Source organism: Ascidiella aspersa, chromosome 1 (genome assembly GCF_963924565.1).
Source record: "Ascidiella aspersa chromosome 1, kaAscAspe10.2, whole genome shotgun sequence".
In the NCBI taxonomy this organism is placed as follows: Eukaryota; Metazoa; Chordata; class Ascidiacea; order Phlebobranchia; family Ascidiidae; genus Ascidiella; species Ascidiella aspersa.
The window spans coordinates 39,621,670-39,635,413 of NC_139447.1; the positions used below are offsets into that span (position 1 = coordinate 39,621,670).

Consider the following 13,744-nt stretch of genomic DNA (forward strand, 5'->3'; position numbering starts at 1 on the left):
AAAAAAACGTATATAAGGTAAACTAATAAAACATTATCAAACAATACCTTGAAGGATAGGCTGATGCTTCCTCCGGGCTGCTGCTGACCACGTCGTTAGTGCCAAGGCCAATAACGACGGCAGCAACTCGATCCAGTATTCGGCTGTTTGACAGCTCGGTAATACCATGCCTGGTGGTACCCCCGGGGATACTGACGGCGCATACATCGAACGCGAAGTTCGACGATGGCCTTACGAGGCAGGGCTCAACCAAGTTCCGAGCATTGCTGTCGGAAAAATAGAAGAGCCGTTTGCGGGAGCACGGTAAAGGAACCTTCCAGCTCACTTGCTTCCCGCAAATTCCTTTGCCGTAGTTATTCGCTGGAGGCCGAGTACCTTAAACCAAGGTTCTAACCTGTGATAAATAACAACTATGTAAGCTACTGCGAAAATGTAAATTATTTTAATGAAAAAGATATACAAAATTCCCCATACTCTTACCTTGCTCCAGCTGAAAGTAGCATCGTCGGTTCGAATATAAGGCATTCTATTTCACAGAATGTTATAGAAATTCAATAATTTTAACAGTATAATGGTAGTACTTAGAGGGTCTTAAAGACTAGAATTAGAATGACTTTAGGCACGCGTTATATAGAAGGTCTCTCGTTGATTGCTTGAGCCATTGATTACAGGCGGTTGAGCCCGAGCGGGCCGATCAGACGCTGATACCGACCATGCTAACAAACAAATTAAAAACTGGTAAGCAACTTTGGAGTAAACAACTTTCTGGTAAACAACTTTGGAGTAAGCAACTTTTTGGTATGTACCTAGGCTAAAATACCATTCTTAAACAATGAAATACATTTAGGATATTGAATAACTAAAATATAAACATACATTTCCTTTGTTGGGATGTACAGCACTGTTTTGGATGTATAGCAAAGTCCAAAACGAAAATTACAAGTTCAGAAAATATTTTGACCTTTGCTAAATTTTATGACATGGCTGAAATATGTCGTAGGCCTGCTCATATTTGTGAGACCTTGTCGCGTTTGACTTGTCAAAACAGATGTTTACTGAAAATTGCGATCTAGTGGATATATTAAACCTGAAATACTACAAGTAAAGCTCATAAGTTTCTTAATACTGTAATAATTTGACAGTGAAACAGAGTTTTTAAATAATGACATTCTACGTACTTTTTTCGCTTTACATGTTCGGCACGAGCAGTTGGTGAGAAAAGATAACAAATACTATGGCACGAGAACAATAGTTTGGTACAGAGACTTCTAAAAGCTCAAAGAAAGACAATGAATGTGAGGACGTGGTTAGAACAAAGCCATTTTTTCTTTGACACTATATGTGAGAAGTCATTTCGAACTGTGTGAGCTACAGGCGTTTTACGATTATCGCCATCGGTTATGAATATGAATATCGGTTATCGTCGATTTAAACCCTTATCCCCCATATGTGGCATCGTGTGTAGTATCGTTGGAAAGGTGTGATCAAGGTCTACCCCAATTTGTTGGTTAAACGGTTGGCAAGTGAAAATTTCACTTCATTTTAAGGGAATGCTACTGGGAGCAAAAATCGCGATTATATCGCATGGTTAATTATGAATATAAATATCGGTTATCGTCGATTTAAACCCTTATCCCCCATATTAGTGGCATCATGTGTAGTATCTAGGGATGCTCAAAGTAGAATATCGAATCCTTGGATTCGAATCCAGATGGCCTAATTGCACAAACGCGTGTGGTAAGTTGGCCTGTCGCCGCGGCGACCAATTTATAGTGCTTGCTTTAAATGCAACCTCGTAGTGCAGTGTCAGCGTTTTTTCGGGCGACCAATTACTGCGTCTCGCGATAACGTTCGTCTAATAATTAAGTGTCAATCAAGCGTTATTGGGCGAGCGGCTAACGTGTAATGGCTGGTGTGGAGTTCGCAATTTCCCTAAATGCGTTAAGTTGCAAAAGTAATATTACGTTGTAAAACGTGCTGGCCGTCCACAAAATGCGCTCTAGGGTTACTTAAGGTCAACTTTAGGCCAATATTCAGGGAAGTTATGCAGTTATGCACAACGTAATTGTCAAGAATTCGTTATGTCAATAATAACTTTGTATTCTTTGTAGTACATTATTTGACTGCATAACAGATCATGTTAGTCAAAAAAGAAGCAATAAGATTAACAATGCTTTCAAAATAAGGACCGAATTGCTTAAGACTTCTGTGTGCAGTGTTGCATGTTCTCACTATTGGCAAAAATATAAGTTTTGGACACAACCTGGACAGTTGACATATTACAGTTTGCAGAACTGCTTCAAATGACAGTTGTTAAGAATGTTAAACATATGAGAGAGTTTTTTAATATAATGTACACAACTACACATGTTAGAAAATCGTTTGGGCGATTTATTGCTGTGATTGTGGGCCCTGTAGGGTAGATTAAGATTAATCCCTTCCCCAAACAAAATCGAGGATAAATAATTTAATAAAAATATACTAGGATTCGCTATTCTGGATTCGTTATTCTAGATTCGAAACCTATTATTCTAGAATACCTTGGGATTCTACTTTGAACATCCCTAGTAGTATCGTTGGAAAGGTGAGATCAATGTCTATGCAATGTGTTTGGTTTTATGGTGGGATGAAAGTTATTTGTGCCTATTGTGGTCGGATGTTTTTTGGGTGAAAAATCGCGATATCGGGACTATTAATAGATTAATATGAAATTTTTAAAACTTTAAAATTTTAAAATTTTTTTTTGTTCTTTGACAAACTACGCCTTTGAAAATGAACGAAGTTTTGTTCGATTGTGATTTTTAATGAGGGTACTAGAGACTTTCAAATATTATCGCGATATGTCATGAATATTAATATCGGTTTTTGCCGAATTAAACCCTTACTCCCCAACAAATTTATAGCAAGCGAGGCATCATTGGAAAGATTTACTCCTGCGCTACTCAAACAAATGAGTTTCAACCTGGGATGAAATTTTTAATTTATTTTTTATGGCGAATATTAATATTGAATATTAATATTTTTTCGAATATTAATTTTTTTTTTCAAAATCTAAGAAATATAGTCCATTCTCAAGACGGTGGTAAAATTTTGTAGGATTGTTGTAGGATTCTTGACCAGCCTTAAAAAAAGTTTTATCATTGCATGCATTATAAAATGTTTGGCAAAATATGTAGGCCTACGGTATTTTGGCCGTCACCAAGGTATGTTACCTTAAATATTCCTTTTGTTCTGTCAAACTGCTGCCATGTTTATCAACAGGGGTCGTGACTTTTTTAATGACACCTGTCACTACTACCTGTCAGTGACAGGTGTCAGTAAACTACTAACAGTTTGAGCCCAAACTGTCACTACTACTGCCAGCTGTCAGTAGGGTGACATACGGCTGCTTTGAGACTAGTGACAGGTAAATGTTCTGTAGTGACAGGTAAAGTTTCTTAACGTCCTGCCACTACAATATTACAGTTTTTTTTATAGTAAAACGAAACTAAATAAACTACTAACAGTTTGAGCCCAAACTGTCACTACTACTGCCAGCTGTCAGTAGGGTGACATACGGCTGCTTTGAGACTAGTGACAGGTAAATGTTCTGTAGTGACAGGTAAAGTTTCTTAACGTCCTGCCACTACAATATTACAGTTTTTTTTATAGTAAAACGAAACTAAATAAACTACTAACAGTTTGAGCCCAAACTGTCACTACTACTGCCAGCTGTCAGTAGGGTGACATACGGCTGCTTTGAGACTAGTGACAGGTAAATGTTCTGTAGTGACAGGTAAAGTTTCTTAACGTCCTGCCACTACAATATTACAGTTTTTTTTTATAGTAAAACGAAACTTTGAAGGAATAGTATTGATAATTTACTTTGATAGAAGTGCTGGTTATCGCATCCCAGATTACATCAGTACGAAAAAGGTGAATACTATCCGTTAGGAAGGTAGTAAACTCTCGCAGTGACAGTTCAGCCGATGCGAACAACTTTTAACAGCCTGTCACTATGAATTTAGCCTATTTTAGTCAAAAAACATGTGTTTTAAACTTTGATATTATGCAGTGGCTTTGTCACGACAATATTTTTTTTTTGAGATTTCTCTCAATGCACATGTGTCAAGCTCAAGAATAAACTGTACCGGTATGCATTAAAATAAATCCGCTGCTGCCTACCGTTTGTACATTGACACTAAAATACTACATCTACCACAACGCATGTCAATCAAATCAGGATTGGCAAGTTGAAACATGGATTCAAAATCATTTGACGATCTCAGTAAAGATGACCTAATTGATTTGAGATTAAGAGTTATTACTTTGGGTCAACTCTCCATAAAAACCTCTGGCCCTCTTTCCTGCAGATGTTTTATCTTGTCTTTATTTAGTCTTATGTCAATTGTTGATTCTGTTATTATTCGTTATGGTCCATGAAATAAAAGAATAGCTACACCATTTAACTTTGTTTATTGAAAGGTAAAAGAGTTGGTTAACACTACTATAGTGCATAATTTCAAACAGAAAAACATATGCATAATGACAAAATGTTAGTGTAATCAGTTCAAGGGCATTCTGGAAAAAAAATCACGACCCCTGTTGGTATTACCAGCGTCTGTCATAAACACAGCATGTAAATAAAATACAGTATTATTAAACATGAAAAAATTTGAAGTACCAAGATTATTAAAAAAGTGTTAGAGTCATTACACAAACAACTTCTTAGTTGGGTCCTGTAAAGTTGAATAGTTGTGCATGCTCTTCTTATCTGATTGAATTTTGTTAGTATTCTTCAGACTAAAAGTAGAAAGGATAGTTGTTATTAAATGGTATTATTATACCTTTATTTATGTGCCTTGATGCACAGCAGCGGCTCTTAACCTCTTCTAGTCAACCACCACCTAGTTTCACAAAAAAAAGTCTCAATTTAATGTTGATTATTTGAGCGGAGCTGATTTTAAATTTACATGTAGTTTAATTTACAACGATAAATTGCAATATTATTCAATTTGAAATAATTTTTTAAATTCCCATTAAAAGCTGGAAAATAAACAAACCTTGTCATTCCATGATACAAACAAAGTTTTGGTAGCAACCAAGCACTTTAAGAAAGCCAAACTCGATAACTTAGACCAGGATCATCATTCAAGGGATTGGGAATGCTTTGTAAAACAAATTCAGCTTGAATAAAATAAAATGACAACAATAGTATTTAAAACTGTCAATCTAAAAAAGCATTTTAAATGAAATGTGAAAAAATAATAAAAAACAAGATAATACTAAAAAACACAATATTAGATTAACCAAACCTTTTTGATTAGGTTTTACTAAAAGAACAAATTATTTTACCCAAGTAATTTCAAAATAATTATTCAGACATATTTTGAACAAGCATAAAAATAGCACTTACCATATAACTAATTAATCCAAATCAGAAGCAGTGTTATGAATGAATTTAAAACATAAACATGTTTTCAGTTACCAAACCCTAGTTAATTAATTCTAAAACAAACAGGGAATCAAATTATTGCAACAAACCTATTTGGAGATAAACCAACTTACCAAATGAATATTATCACTGTTACAAAACTGAAGTTTTACATTTAGTAATATCCTATCAGGGTATATAACATGACTCTGTTCAATACCATAAAATGCAAAAACATCCAAACTCTATAGTGACAGGCTGCTGAAAATATTTCTGTAAATTATGATCGATTATTAGTTATATTTCAACTTCTAAATGGTAATGTAAACATAAACATCCTATCTAAGCATAGCCTTACGATAATCTTATAAAAGTTACAATACTGAAAAAAAACAAGCTAAATATCATAGTGACAGGCTACTGAAATTATGCTGTTTTACCTGTCACTGCAGAATATTACTCTTCAAACGCATATTTTCTTACTTCAATCTTATAAAGATCTTATTAACATAACTAAAATATCATGACAGTTACATTAAACTGCAAAAAATTAGCTAAATATCGTAGTGACAGGCTGGTCAAGTGCTTTTGCAATTTTACCTGTCATCGCACAATATTGAAACTTAAAACAGATATTTCCTACGTTTTTTATTAAAATATGATAATTATACAGTCTCATTAGGGTATAACATAACTACAATATCACAAAAGTTGTATTAAACTGCAAAAACTAGCTAAATATAATAGTGACAGGCTGCTAATAAAGTGTTTCTGATTTTTACCTGTCACTGTAGAATATCGACATTTAAAACACATGTTTATCCTACTTTTTAGTGAAATATATTACCTATAATAGTATTGAGGTATAGCATTACTATAAACTGATAAAAGTTGCATTAAGCCGCAAATACTAGCTAAATTTCATAGTGACAGGCTGGTAATAAAGTGTTTCTGTTTTTCACCTGTCACTGTAGAATATCGACATTTAAAACACATGTTTTCCCTACTTTTTAGTGAAATGTATTACCTATAATAGTATTGAGGTATAGCATTACTATAAACTGATAAAAGTTGCATTAAGCCGCAAATAAGAGCTAAATTTCATAGTGACAAGCTGTTAAAAGTTGTTCGCATCGGCTGAACTGCACTGCGAGAGTTTACTACCTTCCTAACGGATAGTATTCACCTTTTTCGTACTGATGTGATATGGGATGCGATAACCAGCACTTCTATCAAAGTAAATTATCAATACTATTCCTTCAAAGTTTCGTTTTACTATAAAAAAAACTGTAATATTGTAGTGGCAGGACGTTAAGAAATTTCACCTGTCACTGTAGCATATAGCCTACTTTTACGTCACTATACACGTGACCATTGTCCACTGACGTGTGACCGCCGCACCTAGCGAATTGCTTTTCCGCATTTGACAATTCATTCTACTTTATACGTCTTACTGATTAGCGGCTTGAATCACCGCTCTGTTTATCGCTGTATTTCTGAGATTTGTGAATATACTCTAAGAGCAACTATCTACTGAGTGGATTGTCTTTGCTTAGAGTACAAGAAGTTAAGGACAGGTATTCTAGCGGCCTGCTCCTTTGGAGTCGGATTAAGAACTTGTAAGAGACTTAGGCAGCCGTCGGCCCTCGTCTATAGGGTCAGCAGCCTTCTTATAGCTCCCAACTACCCCTCTACGCTTCACTGGTGACCTCCTTGTTCTTCGGAAGATATCTGAAGACAGAACATTGCAATCAAAAGCAGGCAAGTCTCAGAAGAAACGGACTAAAAATCTCGACAATTAGAGAGACGACAGTCAATCGTCTCTCCCCGAAGAAGATACATCGCCCTTTCAACGGCCCCCGGGAAGATCCTCTCGTACGAACAGCCTAGGATTCCTTCACATTCCCCGCACCGGCAGCGTGCGACCTTAAAGACGACCTAGCGTCAAAGGATTATTTTGGAGGAACGGAACCGGCTTCGTGTACGATCTTGTCCCCAGGGAACTTCAGAAGGACGTGCGATTTTCTTCACGTCACAACTATAAAATTAGTAAGATAGACAAGGGATTTTCGTTCGAAAATAACTGATAGTTCGCTTGTCGAATTTTCAAATAAAAATCGTCGAATTTTCCTGCAAAATAATTGTGTAAATTTATCGCATAATTTGCATTAATAAGTTTACGCCCATTGAATGTTGTGTGTTGTGCTGAATGACTGTTGGATTGGCATTTTTATATTTCGAGTAAACTGCTTAATATAAAGCGCTTAAACCGTAACGGCAGGCACAGCGAAATTTGGCTAACACCAAAATAGTTTCCGGTTCTCACCCTCTAAACCGCGCTTAACCGAGACCGGCATAAAAGCTTGTTTACGCTATAGCTAACTGAGAAGACCTCTGTTTTCTGTCAGAAATCGAACTCGAACCAATAAACCTTACTAACCCCTCCCCCCTACTAACCACACAAACAAAATGCCAAAACAAAAGCCCTCTGATGATGTTGACCAAGAGACCTTACAGGCAAAGGTTGAATCACTTGAAAAGAAGCTTCAAGCATCAAAGGTATTTGAAGAGCAGGCACAAGATCGTCAAGCAGAAGTGGAAGCTACATTGAAAAGACAAGAGCACAAATTGGAAATGAACCAAAAGAAGCAGCAAGACGACCATCTCGAACAAACTCGCTTGCTGGAAGAAAAAATTGAACAACTCCAACAAGCTCAACTCCAAAGAGAAAAGGAAGCCGAAGAATTATCACAAAAGATGAGCAAACTGCTGCAACAACAGGAAAAGTTACAAATTCCTGAGCACAAGGCCTCAACACAAGAAGAAAGCCACGAAGATCAACCAAGCACATCTGGACTGCTTTCACTTCCAAAACCAAACTGGGAGAACCTAGGAGAAGAGCAGAAGACACCAGAGAGAACAAAGACAGCAACAGAAGAAAGCAGACAAAGAGAAGGAGGAGAAAAAGACAAAGACACTCGCTCCGGAGACAGTGACACCGCCTCATCATCCTCGTCTTCATCCTCATCATCAGAGACAAGAACGAAGTCAAGGAAGGCGAAGAAAAAGAAGAAGAAGAAATCAAAGCACAAGAAGAGGCGCAAACGCGACTACAAAGTGCCTGACATGAAAAAAGGCAAAGTAAAACAATGGTTTGATATCGCAGACGACACCTTTGACCGTCACAAGGCAACGGACCAAATGCGATACGAAGACTTGTCAGATGCCATCCCTAGCTCTATGTTTTGGACACTCACCGAGCAAGTGAGGAAAGCAGGAAGACACCCAACTGACAAGTATGGAACTTAAAAAAAAGCACTTTTAAAAGCCTACGGTTTCGAAGATGAATCAGGTTGGATGGATCGACTGGAAAAGACAAGACGCAGAAAGAAGGAATGGCCTTCGCTTTTTGCTGACAGGCTGATTCGGGTGATTGGAGGTGAAGATGAATTAAACATCGACAAAGTCAAAGCTTCAGTCAACAGGAAATTCATAGACGAAATTCCCGAATGGCAGCGCGCCACAATAACTGCAATGGATCCACAAGACCTTGCCGCAAGAGCACAAAAAGCGGACCAGCTTTGCAAGGAATCTCGCATATGGAACAATCAGAGCAGCGGACAAAGCAGCGACTCTGACGACACCAATGACGACACCAGCAATGAGGCAAAACCAAAGACAAAAGAACAAAAAGGAGTACAAAAACAATTCTCCAAGATAATGTTAGAGCTCTCACGAATAAAAGAAGAGAAAACAACAACTCAAGTTCCAGAGTCCGACAAGACAAAGCATCGACAATTTTCCAGAAACTGGAACTCGAAAAGCGGCAGTTGGAACCCAAAAAGAAACAGAACTTTTCAAGACCAAACAAGAAGAAACAGCAGTTGGAATCAGCCACAGACATCAAGACGCCCAGAAGTCCAAAATAACTCTCGTTACTGCTGGAAACACAACAAGTTCGGCGCCGAATCAAGAGGTTGCATACCGCCCTGCGCATGGAAAACGGACCACCCTGTGAAAGAAAAATCAGTTAACAACGTCACAGGAAATGATACAGCCACTTTGCCATTTGTAATGGACAAAACGACTGGTCAACGGTACCTAATCGACAGCGGAAGCCCTTTCTCCTTTATACGCCCAAAACCTCACGCAAAGCCAGATAACAAAAATGACTTTTCGACGACAACGGGAACGCCAATAAACACGTATGGAGAGAAAACTCTAACTTTAGATTTGGGATTTTCCTCAAAAATCACACATACATTTATTGTAGCCGACGTGGCCTACCCAATCATTGGATGTGACTTTTTGGGGAGAAACACACTCGATGTGAGCATTGCTGACCAAAAACTACGCAATACATCGACGAACGAACTGATTGACATACAATCAGACCAAACGGAACCACAAAGTGTAGTCGAACGACGTTTTGCCAGAATTCTAAGTTCTTTTCCAGAGCTAGTAAACCCACAGCCAGACTACCACAAGGCTCCGATACACAAGTACCAAATCAAGTTAGAGACTACGGGAAAACCTTTTCAAGGGAAACCCAGGCGCCTACACCCAGAAAAGTTCAAAGCGCTAAACGAACAACTCGATATTTGGGAAAAACAAGGCCTAATAAGACCTATCGAGTCGGAATGGGGCAGCCCTGTGAATTTAGTTGCCAAACCGAACGGCAAATATCGCATCACAGTGGATTTTCGCAAACTGAACTTAGCCACGACGAACTCGAGCACCAACAAAGCACTCCCAATGATACAAGATTGCACTGATTTTCTCAGAGGTTCGACAATTTTCTCAAAACTCGACTTAAAAGACGCATATTACTCCGTCGGAGTAAGGCGCCAAGACCAGCACAAGACTGCCACAATAGCGCCGGGGAGAAAACCATTCGCCTGGACAAGACTTCCACAAGGACTGAAAAACGCTGCAGGATGCTTTCAAACATTCATGAATGATGTGCTAAAAGAAATACCAAACTGCCTGGTATATCTGGACGACATCCTAGTATTTTCAACAAACGATGAACAGCACGAAACAGACTTACGTCGTGTGCTTGGCAGACTCGCCGAATACAATCTCTATGTCAACACGAAGAAATGTGAGCTCGCAAGACGGGAATTGCAATTTCTCGGACATGTGATTTCAGGCAGAGGAATTCGACCGCCAGAACGCAGAATCCAGGCACTGCAAAAAGTTCAACTCCCAAAGACCCAAAGGCAACTGCGACAGCATTTAGGGAGCTTAAAATACTTTAATCGGTTTTTACCGAAGTGCGCGGAAACCCTAGCACCCTTGTATGCAATGCTAAAACGCAAAGGGACAAGACAAGCCTTGACCTGGACCGAAGAACAGAAACAGGCCTTTCAAGCTTCAAAGGACAAATTATCAGACGCCGTTGCACTTTGTCATCCGTTATTAGATGCACCACTGTCCATAACGAGTGACGCTTCAAACCTTGGATGCGGCGCGGTTCTACAACAACGTGTAGACCAAAAATGGGAACCTTTAGCTTTTTTCTCAAAAGCCTTCAACAAAACCCAACAAAAGTATTCCGCGTTTGGACGCGAATTACTTGGCATTTACCTTGCGGTGAAACACTTCATATATTACATTGGAGAGAGAGAAACAACGATTTTCACCGACCATCTGCCTCTCGTTCACGCTTTCACATCGAATGCGGATCGTATAATTCCGCGAGAAGCGAGACACTTGGCCTTCATCGCCGAATTCGCCACATCCATGGAGCATGTAGCAGGAAAGGATAACGTCGTAGCCGATCACTTGTCTAGAAACGCGCTCAATCACATTCAACTCAACACGGAAGCGATCGACTGGAAAGCCATCGCACAAGCGCAAGAAGAGGACCCAGAATTGAAAGCCCTATTGGACAACGGAACTGGCATGTCGCTACAAAAACTCACTCCACCAACCATGAAGACGGAATTATGGTGTGACACTTCCAGCTCTGTGCCAAGAATATACATTCCGCAAGGGTTCAGACATTACGTCTTCCGGATTCTACACTCCGTGACCCACCCAGGAATTAAACCCACCATCGAACTGATTGCAAAACGCTACGTATGGCCACATATGAAGAAGCATGTTTGCATCTGGACCAGACAATGTCACGAATGCGCGACTTGCAAAGTGACACGGCACAATTTCACTCCAATTGGACGATTCCAACCAGTTGAGAGAGATTCGAATGTGTGCACGCCGACATAGTGGGACCGTTAAACAACAGCAACGGTTACAGGTACATTCTAACCATGACTGATCGTTTTTCTCGTTATACCGAAGTTTCACCCCTAAAAGACATAACAACCGAAACTGTGTTAGAAGCTTTCCTATACACCTGGATTTCAAGATATGGAATATGCAACACTTTGACCACAGACCGTGGATCTCAGTTCACATCACACCAGTGGAAGGAAATGATGGAATATTTGGGGATACAACACAATACAACCACCTCGTTTCAACCACAAAGCAACGGCCAAATCGAAAGATTTCACAGACAGCTAAAATCGTGTCTAAGAGCACAGACTTCAGCAGAGGACTGGTACTACAACCTGCCGCTCATAATGCTGCAATTACGATCAACGTGGAAAGAGGATTTACAGTGCTCGCCAGCAGAACTTCTCTACGGCCAAACACTGAAATTGCCCAATGACGTTTTTGCCACTACGCCGCCAGAAAGCGAGGCAACAGCAGGAAGTATTCTTTGCAAAATTCGCTCCTACATGGACAAACAGCGATACAAGCCGACACGGCCGCGAAATAAAAGGCCCAACTACGTCGACAAGGCATTGATGACCTGCAAACACGTCTACGTGAGAAACGACGCTTCAAAACCAAGCCTGGCCCCACTCTATGACGGGCCATACAAAGTTCTTGACAGAAGCGACAAGTACTTCAAGCTTGACAAAAATGGAAAACCTGATAACGTTTCCATTGACCGCTTGAAAACCGCCTACGCTATTCTAACTGTTCCAACACAACCGTCACCTAACGATGTTTCAACAGATGTCTCCGAAGATGAAGACACTGAAACGCCACCTGAGACGGAACGGACTACTGCAAGAGGACGAAACATCCGCCTCCCAGCCAGATACCGTGATTAACGCATCACGCAAACAGACTAATTTTTCGTTCGTACTGTTGATATTGTATATATTGTTCTTGCCGTTAGCAACCCCCATACAGCTAACAAATCTACGCCTTTGCAATAAGGCTCAAATCTCACAAGATTACGTCATCAAGACGCCAGAGCAATGCGTCTATCACGAAACAGGGTCAATCAAGCATTGCTCAGCAAAAGTTTGCAATCCGGACTTGCATCTTCAACAACTAACTGCCTACAGCTGCCTCCAAACAGTAACAACCTACTCAACTGTCTTGTATTTCTTTGGCGCCAAGACCAAAGAACAACACACCGCTTTCAAAGCAGCACCAAGCAGGAATCTTTGTCAAGAATGGTCAAGAACAAAACAGACTAAATTTGGACATCTAACGCAGAAAACGCCCAACCAGTGGTTGACAAATAACAAACCAAATTTCCGATACGTCTGGCCAATCAAATCCACCGGAACAGTACAGAACGCAATTTTGACACAAGTGACAATTTTATACGACCCAATAAAGAAAAGGATAAGCAGCACACTAACTTCACTACAAGATTGCCACGTTGCAAAAGGCAATTGCTTATCTGGAACACATCGGTTCATTTGGGAAGTTCCGCAAAACATCGGATGCCCGAAACTAACCACCATCGGAGAAGAAAAGATGCTTCTCCACTTCAATACTCAAAAGAAGCTTTTCCGTTTGGAATTCCGAAGCCTCGCTGTAACGGTCGTGGCTGCACCTAAGCGACCTATGTAGCCTGGCCTACATCAACCGTTGCATGGGTGTTTTTTGTTGGAACGCGTCCCCGCCAGCACTGCCTGTAGTTGCCACACAGTCTTGAACGGTGACGGTTCTCTGTTAAACAGAACGAAAAATCAACACAACGAAATGCGATTATGACGTCATACACGGCTATGGCAGACGGGCATTTACAGCATAACATTAACAGAACTCAAGATATTCGTAACTTAGCACAAACAATATTAATCCTAATTAAATGGCTTTTTACTTTTATATTGACGACAAGGAAATATAGCCACAATAAATGTACGTACCAACTTGTTAGGGATCCAGGATTAACTTGGATATAATCAGTCACGGCTAGGTTTCAATTGCAATTTAAAGTTCGTAATCAATTACTAAACAAACAATAAACGTAATATTATTAACTTCTTACAAATTCTAAGCTCAATACGACTT

At 39.5% G+C, this 13,744-nt stretch overlaps 1 long non-coding RNA gene across 2 annotated transcripts; it reads right to left on the bottom strand.

Annotated features, from left to right (window-relative positions):
* Positions 1-4,438: 4,438 nt before the first annotated feature.
* On the bottom strand, positions 4,439-5,489 carry LOC146170464 (uncharacterized). Of its 2 annotated transcripts, none has more exons than XR_014498762.1 (3): positions 5,396-5,489; positions 5,043-5,147; positions 4,439-4,782 (listed from the first exon to the last, which is right to left on the bottom strand). It is a non-coding gene; the product is annotated as an uncharacterized LOC146170464 (long non-coding RNA). The 2 variants fall into 2 exon arrangements; XR_014498763.1 differs by having other exon boundaries at positions 5,043-5,166; positions 5,396-5,488.
* Between the last annotated feature and the right edge of the window lie 8,255 nt (positions 5,490-13,744).